Raw genomic sequence first — 19,084 nt, forward strand, 5'->3', positions numbered from 1 at the left:
TAACAAATGGAGATAGGTACCTGTATTGGGATACTGCAAACCAAAAACATGTGGCAGCAGCTTTGGGACCAGCAAAGGCAGAGTTTTGAATGTCAGCAAGGAGATAGTTAGAGGGGCCAGAGTATCAAGTGAGGAATTTGACATTGAAGTATGGAAAAGAGAAAGGCTTTGCATATCATAGTGACATGTTTGGTGAAGTGTCTTCAGAATAAATATGGAAAATGTATAAACTTCCTTAAAAATAAGGCTCAAGAATATTGCAGACAAAATGTTGACAGAACCAGATGATTATTTTAATCCTGTGTGTGATAAAGTACAGGAAGACAGAGAGATCCCAAGAAAAAATACTTATATATGTTTTCAAAAGATTTTAGGAATGACTGGGTGGCTCAGTAGTTAAGTGTCTGCCTTCACCTCGGGTCATGATCACGGGGTCCTGAGATCTAGCCCCACATGGAGCTCCCTGCTCAGCAGGAAGCCTGCTTCTCCCTTTCACACTCACCCTGCTTATATTCCCTCTTTTGCTGTGTCTCTATCAAACAAATAAAATCTTAAAAACAAAGATTTTAGAGAAAATATAGATGGTCAAGTCCAGTTCCTCCAACTGGCAAAAACAGAAGAAACTTCATGAAAGTAATAACTTCAGAATAAAAAATAAATCAATGATATGGCTCCAAGCCCCTTTGGGAAATCTTCAGAAACACTAGAGACAATGCCTAGTAGAATCTTGGCTGGAAAATAGGATCTCTGAGAATCTTACAGGTTTTGTTCACCTTATCTAAGAACACTTAGCTGCCAGAGAGCATTTGATTTGTGTTCCTTTTCTATTTTTCTTTCATATTCCTTAGAATATTTGAGATATCCTTCTAGAGAGTGGCAAACAATATTATCTCCATCCCTTTACCTCTTCAATTTTTATCATTTCCTGCTACACCTCTGGCTGAACTGGGCATATTTGAATGAAAGTATATTTGACTGTTATATTGTATTTCTTTTGTAAAATTTAAGTTTGTTACCTTGGTTTTAATATGACTCAAATTGATCCCATCTTCCCTTTTAATGTATAACAAAGAAACTAAATTAAATGGATTTTTGTATGATTAAGTACTTTTTCTTTATATAATATTCTTTAGTTGAAAAAGAGAAAGACCTTTATTTTGCTATGGCAGAACACAGGAATTACATATCAAAAAAGTGAGTTACTATAAATACCAACATCAAATAGAGAATTTCTTCTTTCAAAGGGCACTTCCCTAAAAGAAGTAGTCTCTAAGACACCCTAAAATTCTCTTTTTTTATTAATTTTTTTAATTTATTTTCAGCATAACAGTATTCATTGTTTTTTTCACCACACCCTGTGCTCCATGCAATCTGTGCCCTCCCTAATACCCACCACCTGGTTCCCCCAACCTCCCACCCCCCACCCCTTCAAAACCCTCAGGTTGTTTTTCAGAGTTCGTAGTCTCTCATGGTTCACCTCCCCTTCCAATTTCCCTCAACTCCCTTCTCCTCTCCATCTACCCTTGTCCTCTATATTATTTGTTATGCTCCACAAATAAGTGAAACCATATGATACTTGACTCTCTCCGCTAGACTTGTTTCACTCAGCATAATCTCTTCCAGTCCTGTCCATGTTGCTACAAAAGTTGGGTATTCGTCCTTTCTGATGGAGGCATAATACTCCATAGTGTACATGGACCACATCTTCCTTATCCATTCATCCGTTGAAGGGCATCTTGGTTCTTTCCACAGTTTTGCGACCGTGGCCATTGCTGCTATAAACATTGGGGTACAGATGGCCCTTCTTTTCACTACATCTGTAGCTTTGGGGTAAATACCCAGTACTGCAATTGCAGGGTCATAGGGAAGCTCTATTTTTAATTTCCTGAGGAATCTCCACACTGTTCTCCAAAGTGGCTGCACCAGCTTGCATTCCCACCAACAGTGTAAGAGGGTTCCCCTTTCTCCACATCCTCTCCAACATACGTTGTTTCCTGTCTTGCTAATTTTGGCCATTCTGACTGGTGTAAGGTGGTATCTCAATGTGGTTTTGATGGACCCTCAACTCTATGGTCAAATCATCTTCAACAAAACAGGAAAAAATATCCAGTGGAAAAAAGACAGTCTCTTCAATAAATGGTGCTGGGAAAACTGGACAGCTATATGTAGAAGAATGAAACTCGACCATTCTCTTACACCACACACAAAGATAAACTCGAAATGGATAAAAGACCTCAATGTGAGACAGGAATCCATAAGAATCCTCGAGGAGAACATAGGCAGTAACCTCTTTGATATCAGCCACAGCAATTTCTTTCAAGATAATGTCTCCAAAGGCGATGGAAACAAAAGTGAAAATGAACTTTTGGGACTTCATCAAGATCAAAAGCTTCTGCACAGCAAAGGAAACAGTCAACAAAACAAAAAGCCAACCCACGGAATGGGAGAAGATATTTGCAAATGACAGTACAGACAAAAGGTTGATATCCAGGATCTATAAAGAACTCCTCAAACTCAAGACACACAAAACAATCATATTAAAAAATGGGCAGAAGATATGAACAGACACTTCTCCAATGAAGACATACAAACGGCTATCAGACACATGAAAAAATGTTCATCATCACTAGCCATTAGGGAGATTCAAATCAAAACCATGATAAATTTTAAAGCATTTTCATATTCCCCAAAAAGAAAACTCATATTATAGTCATTGCCCATTCCACCTACCACCCTAGGCACTCACTCTTCTATTTCCCATCTCTTTCAATTTGCTTTGTCTGCAGATTTTCATAAACTGAATAGTACAGGATATGGTCCTTTGTGACTGGCTCCTTTCACATAGAATAATGTTTGAGTTCAACCATCTTGTAGCATGTCACAATATGTCATTCCTTTTTACTGCCAAACTGTATTCCAATATATCCATAGTCCTTTAAAAAAAAAAAACTATTATTGCATGTGATTCAAAATCAAGAGAAATATGTTATATGTTCCATTACAGTACTGCATTATAAAAATCAATCTTTCATTTTTTAAATAATTCATGCCAATAGTCAAACATGAATAAGTATCACAATATGAGTATTTATTTATAAAATGCCTCTAAATTATAAGTATATACAAATACATATATAGTAATATAGTAATGTACAATAACATAACCACAAATATAATTCTAAGTAGAATTCTTCTTTAGACCAGATTACAGCCTGAAAAGGGGAAATATTTTTGCAAGCAATATTATGACCATTTAAGGATCTAAATAAAATTTCACCAATGGATGGATGCTGATTATTAACATCCTAATTGGTTTAAAATGAAGAATACACACCTCTTATTTTTCTTACCACTTGTGAATGATAATTTTAAAAATCTCATTTCAAAACTAAGAATCTGAAATGCAATTGCTTTATTTTTCTCATCTGTCAAATGAGTATGTCATACTGTATGTTCTACATGACCAATTTCAGCTCTACCATGGTTTGATTAGTCAAGATATTTAAAACATTTTATATATTCTGATAAGTTTTACATGGAAATATTTGTGGGCAGGATATCATCTGGCTATCATTCTGAGATCTAAGGGAAAAGTAAGTTATGGATACATGACAAACAAATAAAAGTGTATTAGTATTCATTAATGTTTAAGAACAGGGTGTACAGCAGATTCAGGATTGGGACCCAAAAAAGGGTGTACCTAGGGGAATACCTTTATGTGAGGAGAATACAGGATTTTTGTTAAAGACTCTGAACCAGTTTGGAACAAAGGTGCACAAGGGAACCAAAGCAGAACAATGCGATAGGAACAAATAAGGCACACATTTAGAAAACAAGACATAGAGATACCAGTCAAGAACTAGGGATTCTACTCAGCATAATCTCTTCCAGTCCTGTCCATGTTGCTACAAAAGTTGGGTATTCGTCCTTTCTGATGGAGGCATAACACTCTATAGTGTATATAGACCACATCTTCCTTATCCATTCATCCATTGAAGGGCATCTTGGTTCTGTCCACAGTTTGGCGACCATGGCCATTGCTGCTATAAACATTGGGGTACAGATGGCCCTTCTTTTCACTACATCTGTATCTTTGGGGTAAATACCCAGTAGTGCAATTGCAGGGTCATAGGGAAGCTCTATTTTTAATTTCCTGAGGAATCTCCACACTGTTCTCCAAAGTGGCTGCAAACAGAGAAAGTCAAGTATCATATGGTTTCACTTATTTGTGGAGCATAACAAATAATATAGAGGACAAGGGTAGATGGAGAGGAGAAGGGAGTTGAGGGAAATTGGAAGGGTTGGTGAACCATGAGAGACTATGGACTCTGAAAAACAACCTGAGGGTTTTGAAGGGGCGGGGGGTGGGAGGTTGGGGGAACCAGGTGGTGGGTATTAGGGAGGGCACAGATTGCATGGAGCACAGGGTGTGGTGAAAAAACAATGAATACTGTTACGCTGAAAATAAATAAAAAAATTAATAAAAAAAAAAGAACTTGAAAAACTACAACTTAAGCCAACCCCACACACAGGAAGGGAAATAATCAAGATTAGAGCAGAGATCAATGAGATAGAAACTAGAGCTACAGTAGAACACATTGACGAAATGAGAAACTGTTTTTTTTGAAAAAATCAATAAGATTGATAAACCACTGGCCAAACTAATCCAAAAGAAAAGAGAGAGGACCCAAATTAATAAAATTATGAATGAAAAAAAAAAAAGAACTAGGGATTCTAGAGGAGCCAAAGAAGCACTTGCAAAAGTACTTTGCTCTATGGAAATGAAGAAAAGCGACAAAACCCAGCAACAAACCTGAACATTAGAGACAAGGCACCACAACTAACCGAGAAAACAACACACCTAACAAATTTAATAATGGTTAAGTTCTGTTTCCATCAGGAATTTTCCACTATTCTTCAAGCAAAGAAGCCCAGAGTTCTAGAGGAGCACAATTATATAGAAGCACATGGTTAAATGGGAATGAGAGTATGATTATGAAGAAAACATCTTCGGGATGGATCAAGAAATGGAGGGTAGAAGGGTCAACTCAAAACACAAGACACTTATGGACATGCATTTTTTTCAGCTACACAAGTATTGGATGTGGTAAATGTACTTACCTGGAGAAGAGCTATGGAAAAGATGAAAAGGTGGTTATAACAGTTAATACTTTGCTATCCTACAGACAGAGGAGAGATGGAGAGGGAGAACAGCACAATGGTGACAGAATTCATCCTCTTCAGTCTAACCCAGTTTCAACATGCTCAACTCCTAGTCTTCGTGTTAGTCTTAGTTTTCTAACTCATCATCCTTCCTGGAAATTTCCTCATGATCATCACCGTCAGATCGGACCCTGGCCTCACAGCCCCACTCTACTTCCTTTCTGGGCAATATGGCTTTCCTTGATGCATCTTATTCCTTCATTGTGGCTCTGAGGATGCTGGTGGACTTCCTCTCTGAGAAGAAAATAATCCCCTACAGAGGCTGCATCACTCAGCTCTTTTTTTTGCATTTTCTGGGGGCGGGGGAGATGTTCCTTCTTGTGATGGCCTTTCACCACGACATCGCCACCTGTCATCCTTTGCACTATTCCATGGTCATGAACCCTAGAGTCTGCTATGCCTTGGTGTTGGCTCTATGGCTTGGGGGCTTCACTCATTCCATTGCACAAGTATTCTCCGCTTGCCCTTCAGTGGCCCAAACAAGCTGAATAACTTCTTCTGTGATGTGCCACAGGTCATCAAGCTGGCCTGCACAGACACTTTTGTGGTGGAGCTCCTGATGGTCTCCAGCAGTGGCCTGCTCACCCTGCTGTGCTTCCTGGGACTTTTGGCCTCCTATGCAGTCATCCTCTGCCATGCACAGGGACATTCCTCTGAAGGGAAGAATAGGGCTCTTTCCATGTGTACCACACACATTATCATTGTGTTTCTGATGTTTGGACCTGCCATCTTCATCTATACTCGCCTATTCAGAGCCATCCCAGCTGACCAAGTGGTTTCTCTCTTTCACATGGTCATCTTTCCTTTGATGAACCCTGTGATTTATACTTTTCACAACAAGGAAGTGAAAGCTTCCGTGAGGAGGTTATTGAGTCATCACATGGTTTGTTGAATGAAATAGAAGGATGGGACAAACAACAAAAGAGAAAATCCAGCTGGAATTGATTAAATCACTTATTCATTAATGCACTGAATCATTCAGTCATTTTAGCAAATACTATATTTATTAAGTGCTTGCAATTTTCAGGTACTGTTCTAGCTATGTGAATAAGGCAGTAAGATTCCAGGTCTCCTAGGGTTATATTCAGGTAGATAAACACAGTTTAAACTATTAAATTCAAAACAAGACATAATATCCAAAAAAGATAGTGCTCTGAAGAAAATAAAAAATAGTATTATGATAGAGTTTGACTGGGAGATGCTAGCTGCTTTGCTTTTGGTTAAGCAAGGTCTTTTAAAGCAGTGGTTAGCTGATATCCAGACAACTTGAAAGACACACCCATGGAATTACATGCAGACAGAAAATTCTAGAAAGAGAGGATGACCAGTATAAGGGTACAAAGATCTTATAAACTGGTACATTTCTAGACCACAAAAAGAATGTAGTAGCTTGTCAAATATGTTGATATATATAAATAAGTATGCATTAAATACTGAGTACAAAAACACTATGATGTCTTGTTACACACACACACACATATACATACACATGTATATATGTATATGTACATATGTTGCTTATTTTACAGGATCACTGTCATGCATGTATCTCTATATACACATATATGTATATATATGTGTGTTTGCAAATGCATGACAGTAGTCCTGTAAAATGAGGAACATGTAATAGGATTATTGATATGATTGCATTAAAATCTGTTTTCTTATCAAATGTTTTATATTTATTTTCTATTGTTTCACATTTTCTGCTTTCTTTTGGTTTGACTGATAAAGGCAATATGACTTTAATACTGTAGGAGTTACCTGGACATATGGCACTAAGTAGTAAGGCTCTTTTCACTCTCTACTGTATCTACTAACATGCCTTTCCAGAACTATGTTCACAAAAACTAGAACCCTCGTGTCAGTAATATTTACACATTAGAATATACAGCCTCTAGAACCTGGAGAGAACTACCAGACATTGTGTTTTCTTCTTAGTGGTATAGTGATTGAGGTACAAGATGCAATATTTTAACTTTTAAGTTGATGTCTCAGTATACTTTACAAATGTGGCAGGACGCTGTCACTTCAAAGAATGAGGTTTTTGTGCTCATTCTGTCTCATTGTTGGTCTGCTAGTAATCAACCATGATTACAGTGTTATGGTTAAATTAGAGGGTTATTTTCTAGTGTAAAACAAATCAAAGTATCTTAGTCCAATGTTGGTATAGTAGTATCACAGTATCACCAGAGACTCCAAAACCTCCTGTGTGTATGCTCTTTTTTAAATGATTTGTCACAAAATGCCTGTAGAAATTCCACACACCACACTTGTATTCCAGAAATACTGAATAATAAAACGATGTGTGCCATCATATGTCCATTTTCCTTTCAATCCATTCTTTTCATTTCTAAAAATATGCTCTGTATCATAGGCTACCTAATCCATGAAGACTGCATTCCCAGGACTCTGAGTCACTTGACCTCCAGATGCTTACAAATGAGTATCACTGTTAGGTTAACATGAGGTAGGAGGAAAGGACAACAAAGAATATACACAAACATACACACATTCACACTACCTTAGCCCAGACATCTGCAGTACTTCTGTGGCTCACTCTGAAACTTAGCCACATTTCCATGGCTCTAGTTCTCCTAGGGAAATGGGCCACAATACTTCTGACTTTTGCATGGTAGCTGTTATAACCAGAATAATGGTCTCCCAAAGAAGTCCACACCTTTATCAGGGAACTTGTGAATATGTTACCTTACATGGCAAAAAGACCTTTGCAGATATGATTGTTTATAAACCTTCAGCTGGGGAGATTATCCTGGATAATCTGGGTGGACTAATCTAATGCATGAGTATTTAAAAGCATTGAACTGTTACGCTGTAAAGAAATTAAAAACAAAATAAAAGCATTGAACCTTTCAGGGATTCAGAGAAAGCAAAAAGTATACAGGGAGGATGAGACTTGAGGAGGCTTTAATGTACTGTTTCTGGCTTTGAAGAGGAAGAAGACATGACCAACGAATACAGGCAATGCCTAAACCGTGAGAATAACCCCAGACTAAATATCAGCAAGGAAATAGAGATGTTATTCTACAACCACCTGGAATGAAAGTTGGCCCATAGCCAACATGAGCCTGGGAGCAGTTTCTCTCTCAAAGCTTCCAGTAAGGAATATTGTCCTGCCAACCACCTGATTGTATTGCAGTGAGACCAATGTTGGATTTGGGACCTACACAGATGTGAGATAATAAATTTGAGTTGAATGAAGCCCTTACATTTATGGAGACTTGTTAAAGGAGAAGAAGAAAATAGAACATATGGCCACACCCTTGGCATGTGGTAAGACTGTGTCTTCTCTTGTCCTTCCAGTTTAGATCTGGGGGTAACTTCCAGTTAACATTCATTTTTTGTTTCCTTGAACATTTGCTGCTATCATTTCAAATTTCTTGTCATTAGAGTAATTAAACTCCTTCTGTTTTATATATGTACCCTGTTTAACTGAAAGCATTTGCCTGTAAATATTTATAGGACTTAACATTAGTATAAAACTAACACTTTCCCAATTAGACCTGAGAAAATATGGAGGTGAGGAGAGACAACGGGCATCACTCTTCTAGGAGTCAGCCCCTACACAGAATTTTTACTAAGTAGCTGCCTGATAATACTATTTAATTTTTTTAAATTTTTTAACTTTTTTATTTTAATAAACATATAATGTATTTTTATCCCCAGGGGTACAGGTCTGTGAATCGCCAGGTTTACACATTTCACAGCACTCATCATAGCACATACCCTCCCCAATGTCCATATCCCCACCACCCTCTCCCGTCCCCCCTCCCCCCAGCAACCCTCAGTCTGTTTTTTGAGATTGAGTCTTTTATGGTTTGTCTCCCTCCCAATCCCATCTTCTTTCATTTTTTCTTTTTCTACCTCCCCCCAAACTCCCCACATTGCATCTCCACTTCCTAATATCACAGATATCATATGATAGTTGTCTTTCTCCGATTGACTTCTTTCACTAACCATAACACCCTCTAGTTCCATCCACGTCATCGCAAATGGCAAGATTTCATTACTTTTGATGGCTGCATAGTATTCCATTCTGTGTATATACCGCATCTTCGTTATCCATTCATCTGTTGATGGACATCTAGGTTCTTTCCACAGTTTGGCTATTGTGGACATTGCTGCCATAAAAATTCGGGTGCACGTGCCCCTTCGGAGCACCACGTTTGTATCTTTAGGATATATACCCAGGAGTGCAATTGCTAGGTCATAGGGTAGCTCTATTTTCAGTTTTTTGAGGAACCTCCACACTGTTTTCCAGAGTGGTTGCACCAGATTGCATTCCCACCAGCAGTGTAGGAGGGTTCCCCTCTCTCCGCATCCTTGCCAGCATCTGTCATTTCCTGACTTGTTAATTTTAGCCATTCTGCCTGGTGTGAGGTGGTATCTCATTGTGGCTTTGATTTGTATTTCCCTGATGCCGAGTGATATGGAGCAATTTTTCATATGTCTGTTGGCCATCTGGATGTCTTCTTTGCAGAAATGTCTGTTCATGTCTTCTGCCCATTTCTTGATTGGATTATTTGTTCTTTGGGTGTTGAGTTTGCTAAGCTCTTTATAGATTTTGGATACTAGCCCTTTATCTGATATGTCGTTTGCAAATATATTCTCCAATTCTGTCAGTTGTCTTTGCTTTTGTTGAATATTCCCTTTGCTGTGCAAAAGCTTTTGATCTCGATGAAATCCCAATAGTTCATTTTTGCCCTTGCTTCTGTTGTCTTTGGCAATGTTCCTAGGAAGAACTTGCTGCAGTTGAGGTCAAAGAGGTTGCTGCCTGTGTTCTCCTCAAGGATTTTGATGGATTCCTTTCTCACATTGAGGTCCTTCATCCATTTTGAGTCTACTTTCGTGTGTGGTGTAAGGAAATAGTCCAGTTCCATTTTTCTGCATGTGGCTGTCCAATTTTCCCAGCACCATTTGTTGAAGAGGCTGTCTTTATTCCATTGGACATTCCTTCCTGCTTTGTCGAAGATTAGTTGACCATAGAGTTGAGGGTCTATTTCTGGGCTCTCTATTCTGTTCCATTGATCTATATGTCTGTTTTGGTGCCAGTACCATACTGTCTTGATGATGACAGCTTGTAATACAGCTTGAAGTCTGGAATTGTAATGCCACCGACTTTGGCTTTCTTCTTCAATATTCCTTTGGCTATTCGAGGTCTTTTCTGGTTCCATATAAATTTTAGGATTATTTGTTCTATTTCTTTAAAAAATGGATGGGATTTTGATAGGGATTGCATTAAATGTGTAGATTGCTTTAGGTAGAATAGACATTGTCACAATATTTGTTCTTCCAATCCATGAGCATGGAATATTTTTCCATTTCTTTGTGTCTTCCTCAATTTCTTTCATGAGTACTTTATAGTTTTCTGAGTATAGATTCTTTGCCTCTTTGGCTAGATTTATTCCTAGGTATCTTATGGTTTTGGATGCGATTGTAAATGGGACTGACTCCTCAATTTCTCTTTCTTCTGTCTCTTTGTTAGTGTAAAGAAATGCGACTGATTTCTGTGCATTGATTTTATATCCTGACACTTTACTGAATTCCTGTACAAGTTCTAGCAGTTTGGGAGTGGAGCCTTTTGGGTTTTCCACATATAGTATCATATCATGTGCAAAGAGTGGTAGTTTGACTTCTTCTTTGCCAATTTGGATGCCTTTAATTTCTTCTTGTTGTCTGATTGCTGAGGCTAGGACTTCTAGTACTATGTTGAACAGCAGTGGTGATAACGGACATCCTTGCCGTGTTCCTGACCTTAGTGGAAAAGTTTGCAGTTTTTCTCCATTGAGAATGATAGTTGCAGTGGGTTTTTCATAGATGGCTTTGATAATATTGAGGTATGTGCCTTCTATCCCTACACTTTGAAGAGTTTTGATCAGGAAGGGATGCTACACTTTGTCAAAAGCTTTTTCAGCATCTATTGAGAGTATCATATGGTTCTTATTCTTTCTTTTATTAATGTATTGTATCACATTGATGGATTTGCGGATGTTGAACCAACCTTGCAGCCCTGGAATAAATCACACTTGGTCGTCGTGAATAATCCTTGTAATGTACTGTTGGATCCTATTGGCCAGCATTTTGGTGAGAATTTTCACATCTGTGTTCAACAAGGATATGGGTCTGTAATTCTCTTTTTTGGTGGGATCCTTGTCTGGTTTTGGGATCAAGGTGATGCTGGCCTCATAAAATGAGTTTGGAAGTTTTCTTTCCATTCCTATTTTTTGGAACAGTTTCAGGAGAATAGGAATTAATTCTTCTTTAAATGTTTGGTAGAATTCCCCTGGGAAGCCGTCTGGTCCTGGACTTTTGTTTGTTTGGAGATTTTTGATGACTGTTTCAATCTCCTTACTGGTTATGGGTCTGTTCGGGTTATTTATTTCTTCCTGGTTCAGTTGTGGTAGTTTATATGTCTCTAGAAATGTATCCATTTCTTCCAGATTGTCAAATTTGTTGGCGTAGAGTTGCTCGTAGTATGTTCTTTAATTGTTTGTATTTCTTTGTCGTTGGTTGTGTTCTCTCCTCTTTCATTCATGATTTTATTTATTTGGGTCCTTTCTCTTTTCTTTTTGATAAGTCTGGCCAGGGGTTTGTCAATCTTATTAATTCTTTCAAAGAACCTGCTCCTAGTTTCGTTGATTTGTTCTATTGTTTTTTTAGTTTCTATTTCATTGATTTCTGCTCTGATCTTTATGATTTCTCTTCTCCTGCTGGGTTTAGGCTTTCTTTGTTGTTCTCTCTCCAGCTCCTTTAGGTGTAGGGTTAGGTCGTGTATTTGAGACCTTTCTTGTTTCTTGAGAAAGGCTTGCACCGCTATCTATTTTCCTCTCAGGACTGCCTTTGTTGTGTCCCACAGATTTTGAACCGTTGTGTTTTCATTTTCATTTGTTTCCATGAATTTTTCCAATTCTTCTTTAATTTCCTGGTTGACCCATTCATTTTTTAGAAGGATGCTGTTTAGTCTCCATGTATTTGCTTTCTTTCCAAATTTCCTCCTGTGATTGAGTTTGAGCTTCAAAGCATTGTGGTCTGTAAATATGCAGGGAATGGGGGCACCTGGGTGGCTCAGTGGGTTAAAGCCTCTGCCTTCGGCTCAGGTCATGGTCCCAGCATCCTGGGATCGAGCCCCGCATCGGGCTCCCTGCTCAGTGGGGAACCTGCTTCCTCCCCTCTATCTCTGCCTGCCTCTCTGCCTACTTGTGATCTCTGTCTGTCAAATAAATAAATAAAATATTTAAAAAAAAAAAAAAAAAAAAAAAAAAAAAAAAAAAAAATATGCAGGGAATGATCTCAATCTTTTGGTACCGATTGAGACCTGATTTATGACCCAGGATGTGGTCTATTCTGGAGAATGTTCCATGTTCACTATTCTGTTGCTTTGGGATGGAATGTTCTGAATATATCTGTGTTCTCCATCTGGTTCTGTGTGTCATTTAAGGCCTTTATTTCCTTGTTGATCTTTTGCTTAGATGATCTGTCCATTTCAGTGAGGGGAGTATTAAATTCCCCTGCTATTATTGTATTACTGTCAATGTATTTTTTTGATTTTGTTATTAATTGGTTTATATAGTTGGCTGCTCCCATGTTAGGGGCATAGATATTTAAGATTGTTAGGTCTTCTTGTTGGACAGACCCTTTGAGTATGATATAGTGTCCTTCCTCATCTCTTATTATGGTCTTTGGCTTAAAATCTAATTGATCTGATATAAGGATGGCCACCCCAGCTTTCTTCTGATGTCCATTAGCATGGTACATTGTTTTCCACCCCCTCACTTTAAATCTGGAGGTGTCTTCGGGTCTAACATGAGTTTCTTGTAGGCAGCATATTGATGGGTTTTGTTTTTTTATCCATTCTGATACCCTGTGTCTTTTGATTGGGGCATTGAGCCCATTAACATTCAGGGTAACTATTGAGAGATATGAATTTAGTGCCATTGTATTGCCTGTAAGGTGACTGTTACTGTATATTGTCTCTGTTTCTTTCTGATCTACTACTTTTAAGGTCTCTCTTTGTTTAGAGGACCCCTTTCAATATTTCCTGTAGAGCTGGTTTGGTGTTTGCAAATTCTTTCAGCTTTTGTTTGTCCTGGAAGCTCTTTATCTCTCCTTCTATTTTCAATAATAGCCTAGCCAGATATAGTATTCTTGGCTGCATGTTTTTCTCATTTAGTGCTCTGAATATATCATGCCAGTTCTTTCTGGCCTGCCAGGTCTCTGTGGATAGTTCCGTTTCCAATCTAATGTTTTTACCCTTGTATATTACAGACTTCTTTTCCCAGGCTGCTTTCAGGATTTTCTCTTTGTCACTAAGACTTGTAAATTTTACTATCAGGTGACAAAGTGTGGACCTATTTTTATTGATTTTGAGGGGCGTTCTTAGCATCTCCTGGATTTTGATGTTTGTTCCCTTTGCCATATTAGGGAAATTCTCTCTAATAATTCTCTCCAATATACCTTCTGCTCCCCTCTCTCTTTCTTCTTCTTCTGGAATCCCAATTATTCTAATGTTGTGTCATCTTATGGTGTCGCTTTTCTCTCGAATTCTCTCCTCATGGTCCAGTATTTGTTTGTCTCTCTTTTGCTCAGCTTCTTTATTCTCTGTCATTTGGTCTTCTATGTCACTAATTCTTTCTTCTGCCTCATTTATCCTAGCAGTGAGAGCTTCCATTTTTGATTGCACCTCATTAATAGCTTTTTTGATTTCAACTTGGTTAGATTTTAGTTCTTTTATTTCTCCAGAAAGGGCTTTTATCTCTCCGGAGAGGGTTTCTCTAATATCTTCTATGCCTTTTTCGAGCCCGGCTAGAACCTTGAGAATCGTCATTCTGAACTCTAGATCTGTCATATTACTAATGTCCATATTGATTAGGTCCCCAGCCTTCGGTACTGCCTCTTGTTCTTTTTTCTGTGGTGAGTTTTTCCGCCTTGTCATTTTGTCCAGATAAGATTTGCTTTCTCCTCCTCTGGAATTCCGCTGTTCTTGGTGAGTGAAGTTGGTCTTGGCTGGGTTTCTTGTTGATCTTCTGGGGGAGGGACCTGTTGTAGTGATTCTCAAGTGTCTGTGCTGCAGGCGGAATTGCACTGCCCTTGCCAGGGGCCGGGCTAAGTAATCTGCTCTGGTTTGCTTTCGGGAGCTTTTGTTCCCTGAGCGCTTTCCGTAGAGTTCTGGAGGACGGGAAATAAGATGGCGGCCTCCCAATCTCTGGCCCGGAGGAGCTGAGAACTTGGGGTCCCGCTCTTCAGTGCACCCTCAGAGAAAAGCGCCCAACCACCCCGCCTCCCTGGCCTGCGGTCGCACCTGTAGGAAAGCAGTCAATTGCTGGAACCTGGAGAAAAGTGCCCAGTCTCTTCCGTCTCCATGGTGTCCGGCCGCGCTCCAAGCCCACCCAGCCTGAGACCGGCACAAGGTAACCCTGGTCTGATAGCTCATTCCTCGGCTTTGTCACTGTAGCCAGCTTCCCCGCTCTAATACCTGCGAGCTCTGCGGCGCTCAGACGCCCCCAGTCCTTCTTTGACCCTGCCTGGGCTTCCCCCCGGTTTAGCCTCTGGAACGATATCCCTCCATGGAGCAGACTTTTAAAAGTCCTGATGTTGTGCTCCATTGCTCTGCCACTTGCCGGGAGCCGGCCCATCCCCCCATGGTCTGTCTTCCCGTCGCTTTGGATTCACTTCTCCGCCAGTCCTACCTTTCAGAAAGTGATCGATTTTCTGTTTCTGGAATTGTTGCTCTTCTTCTCTTTGATTTCCCATTGGATTTGTAGGTGTTCACAATGGTTAGATAAGCTATCCAGCTGATCTCCTGCTACCCGATGTCGTCTCAGCCTGCTACTTCTCCGCCATCTTGACTCCTCCCCAATACTATTTACCTTTATGTTATAGGCCACTTTTACTTGCAAAGAAGGCTATACAATGTCATTTAAGGAATTCAGGTGTCAGTTACCAACGAAGAATGGGAGAAGGTTACTCAGCAGTCTCTGCTACACAGTTGAGCCTCATGGCTAAACTAGTCATTGGTGAGGAAAATGAAAAACTGATTGGCTCAGGCTGGTGAGATGCAGCTTTTTGGACAGGGATGGATACTCCATGGGAGTGTGGACACCTGATCCCAAGAAAATCTGCCTTTTTTTTTTTTTTTTCAAGAAAGAAGCATCATGGTTGGAAAACTGCCATAGCCAGTTATAATCACTGTTAGTTTAACATTGCTCTACAATTCTAGTTAATGAAATAAGGCACAAGAAATGTATTAGAAAAAAAATACTATTACTGTTTATAGATCATTTATCAGTAACCCCCCCCCCAAAAAAAAGACAATTAACTGGGAAAAATTTACAAATGAGATTTCTACAATGATATCATTTACAACTTAAATATTTAAAAAAAGGAAATAATAGCAATTAAAATCAATTATGTTATAGAAAAGATCAGACAGCATCAAAGTAGGAAATATGCAAAATTAAATTTAACAAAAATTATTGATAATGAAGATGAAAAAATTTTATTGCATCATAAAAGGAGGCAGACTTAAAATCTTTCTTGAGGAAAGACTCAATCTTGTAATTTTGTTGATTTTTTCTATCTTTCTTAAAAGTTTAATACTGTGATATCAAAATATCATTGGAACTTGTTTTAACTTTAGAAAATAAGTTTATTTTATTTAGAATTAAAAGATATGAAACTAGCCAAGAAAACTGTGAATGAATAAAGCAGTGAGAGCAGACTTGCCCTTCCATACATTAAATATGCTGTAAATAAAATGAGTAGTAAAATACATAGTACCTCCTCAAAAATTATCAAGGAAAACAAAACAGTAAAAGAGCATACCTGAAGAAGAACCTGATCTCTCGGCAAATTTAAAAGCTTATAAAGAATGCATAACAGGGTCGCCTGGGTGGCTCAGTGGGTTGGGCCTCTGCCTTCGGCTCAGGTCATGATCCCAGAGTCCTGGGATCGAGCCCCGCATCGGGCTCTCTGCTCAGCAGGGAGCCTGCTTCCTCCTCTCTCTCTGCCTGCCTCTCTGCCTACTTGTAATCTCTGTCTGTCAAATAAAATAAATAAAGTCTTAAAAAAAAAGAAAAGAAAGCATAAAAAATTCAAAAGGTTATAAAGAAAGCATAATAAAGGGTGCCTGGGTGGCTCAGTGGGTTAAAGCCTCTGCTTTTGGCTCAGGTCATGATCTCAGGGTCCTGGGACCAAGCCCCGCATCGGGCTCTCTGTTTGGAGGGGAGCCTGCTTCCCCCTCTCTCTCTGCCTACCTCCCTGCCTACTTGTGATCTATCTGTGTCAAATAAATAATAAAAATCTTTTGAAAAAAAAGCATAATAAACTCAAAAAATAAAGAAAGAAAAACAAATTCTTAGTCGAATGAATTGTTATTTAATTGCAAAGATGAAAAATTATCTCACATTATTTTTTTAAGACATTTATTTATTTATTTATTTGACAGACAGAGATCACAAGTAGGCAGAGAAGCAGGCAGAGAGAGAAGGAAGCAGGCTCCCTGCTGAGCAGAGAGCCCGATGTGGAGCTCTATCCCAGGACCCCAGAATTATGACCTGAGCTGAAGGCAGAGGCTTTAACCCACTGAGCCACCCAGGCGCCCCTATCTCACATGATTTATCAATAAATTCCAGCTAAAGTTTAAATGTGAAAATTTTGGTCTTAATAAAATTTAGAATTAAAATAATCCAGAATATTTTTATTTTTCCTAAATATCACATTAATCAATGCTTAATGTAGAAAACAAACTACAACAAAAGAATGAACCTCAGACAAAATTCTCATCAGTCAACTCTAGTCCTATTTTTCCACTGCCTACCTGAATACTGAATATTGTCTTTAAATTATTATCAATTTTATGGATGAAAAATGGTGTCTCATTTCTGTCACGTCAAAGCTGCATTTAACAATCCCAATTACTTATTTACTACCAGTCTCTGAGGAATTTAAAACAATCAAATGAGTTTTCTCCTCTGTGCCTTCTACCAAGGGATACATTGATATACTATTGTCTTTTGAATTTCAGAGCAGAAAATGAAATCACTGGACGATTATGCTTCTATTTCATACTGATGTTACTTCTGAAGTCCAAGTGCAAACTGGTAGGCTACATAATCCTGACCTGTTACTTTACCTTACAAACCACATCTATCTCATTATTTTCATTAATAATCTTTTTAAATGTGTCCATAAGTGATAATTACAAATGCCAAAATGATAACAAAAAGGAAGAGCTGAAAGGGAAAAAATTAACTTTGAACATACCTGATTTGTTACAACTGGAAAAAAATTACAAAAATCAGAAACACCGTACCAATGATTGCAGGAAATTAAGATAATTCGGCAATCCAGACTAAGTAAATTATTCTTAGAGAAAAGAAATCTAAGTATGTTCAAATTTTTTGACTATCCTTATCAGGTTGAATGATCTCATTCTTTGAATTATAGCAGAAATATAGAGAACGTTCCTTTGTTGTTTTTAGAAATGTAATTATTTTAAAAGAAATAAATAATAGAAATGCAAGGATAAAGTGCCTGATTCATGGCTTTGAAAATCACAGAATGTCACCACTCATAAAATATTGATGCTATCATTAACTTCTTAGGAATTATTAGAAAAACATGTGAGAAAATTCAACTTCCCTATGGCAACATTCTGAAAATGACCAGGTAGTTAATTGCTCATTAAGAAAAAAAAAATTAGAGATAGCATCTTGTCTAAGACCCTATCTCTGCCAGACCCATTTGCACCTGCAAATGTACTTACTGCATACTTCGGACAAATAAAGAAGGTCCAGGGGCTATAGCTTAGGTAAGTAAGATCGCTGTCTTATAGCCAGGGTATGAAGCACAAAGAAGGAGTACATATTCACATCTGTGAGTGAGAACTAACAAACATTTTCATTTTCAGTTCTATTACCTTGTGAAAGAAGGAAGTTTTTATGTACTCTTAATAATGGTGTCAAACATAATGGAAGATTATGAGCCATTTATGATAACTGTGCATCTTAGTGACAGTAACTATACATAGAAAGGAAAATATGATTAAATGTTATTATGGTTATCTAGATAGACTATATTTTTAAAAATTTGAACTGTGTAACTCAAAAGTTAAAATGTACCCCAAAACCATGTATATTCTATTTTCTTTTCTGACAATCTGCATTAGTTCTGGGTCTAGGCTTTCATAAAAGCAAGGGAGGGACTGGAGATGAACAACAAGCCTGGAATAAGACTTGAAAGATAGAGCTACAATCAGGCAAACAGGAAGGTTTTTAAAAAGTGAATTTGTATACATCAAGCACTGACATATTCCCTTGATATATGTGTATTTTTTAAAAGCTCATTTAACTTAGCTGAATCCACTTCAGTCAGTAACATGATTTCTATGACTTTTTCCATCTCAGCAAAGTTAAAGGTTAAAAGAACTTAAAGGAAATAACTGTGAGAAAGGATAGGTCCAAGGAAGCTAAGAAACCCAAGATGGCACTCTAGTCAAACAATACATTATATTTTAATTTTTAAGAGATTTTTAATTTGTTTAATAGACAGTGAGAGATACAGTGGGAGAGGGAATACAAGCAAGGGGAGTGGGAGAGGGAGAAGCAGGCTTCCCGCTGAGTAGGGAGCCTGATGTGGGGCTTAATCCCAGGGCCCTGAGATCATGACCTGAGCCGAAGGCAGAAGCTTAATGACTGAGCCACCCAGGGGCCCTCATATTTTAAAATTTTTAAAGCCATGTTTACAAATGTCAATGATTCATCTTACGTATCTTTACCCCTCACTAATGGAGTTAAGTGGAACAAGACTACAATGGTAAACTTCACTAGTCTTAATAAAAGTG

The 19,084-nt window shown here is 38.3% G+C and overlaps 1 pseudogene across 1 annotated transcript; it reads left to right on the forward strand.

Moving 5' to 3' along the window:
• The first annotated feature begins 5,197 nt into the window (after nucleotides 1-5,197).
• Nucleotides 5,198-6,115, forward strand: LOC308346826 (olfactory receptor 4N5-like; annotated as a pseudogene). The gene has a single exon. The product of its transcript is annotated as an olfactory receptor 4N5-like (transcript).
• Nucleotides 6,116-19,084: the final 12,969 nt, after the last annotated feature.

This window comes from Martes martes, assembly GCF_963455335.1.
Source record: "Martes martes genome assembly, chromosome: 7".
In the NCBI taxonomy this organism is placed as follows: Eukaryota; Metazoa; Chordata; class Mammalia; order Carnivora; family Mustelidae; genus Martes; species Martes martes.